Genomic DNA, 466 nt, shown 5'->3' on the forward strand with positions numbered 1-466 from the left:
CAGCGCTCGCAGCAGGCCACGGCAGCACCCCCGCCCACTCCCGTGGCTGGGCCTGGGAGGCAGCCCTGGTGGACTCCCACTGGCTGTGCGGGAGTGGCCCTTGGTCTCCCAACAAGGGGCAGTGTCCACGCACGCTGCAGCCGTGCACCCACAAACACGGACGTCAGCCCCAGAGTGTCCACTTGCTGAGACCGTTCAGACCCAAGAACGGCCCCTGAGTTTTGCTGGCTGCGGTCTGGTGACCGTGTGGACCTTCCCGTGATGCGCGGCCACTGTCTGTCGCAGGGCTCCGCCTGCTGACCTCCCTAGGGAGTCAAGGCCAAACTGGAAAACGCCAGTAGTGGCCAGTAGTGGCCAGCTGAGCCCCTTCCTGTCAGTCAAAGCCAGTTGAGAGCGAGGGCCGGTCACCACCCAGCACTGGCTGCTGTGGCCAGGCCAGGCCCTGCCCTCCTCCTGGCCAGCTGCG

Source organism: Condylura cristata, unplaced genomic scaffold, assembly GCF_000260355.1.
Source record: "Condylura cristata isolate star-nosed mole 26May11 unplaced genomic scaffold, ConCri1.0 scaffold00033, whole genome shotgun sequence".
Classification (NCBI taxonomy): Eukaryota; Metazoa; Chordata; class Mammalia; order Eulipotyphla; family Talpidae; genus Condylura; species Condylura cristata.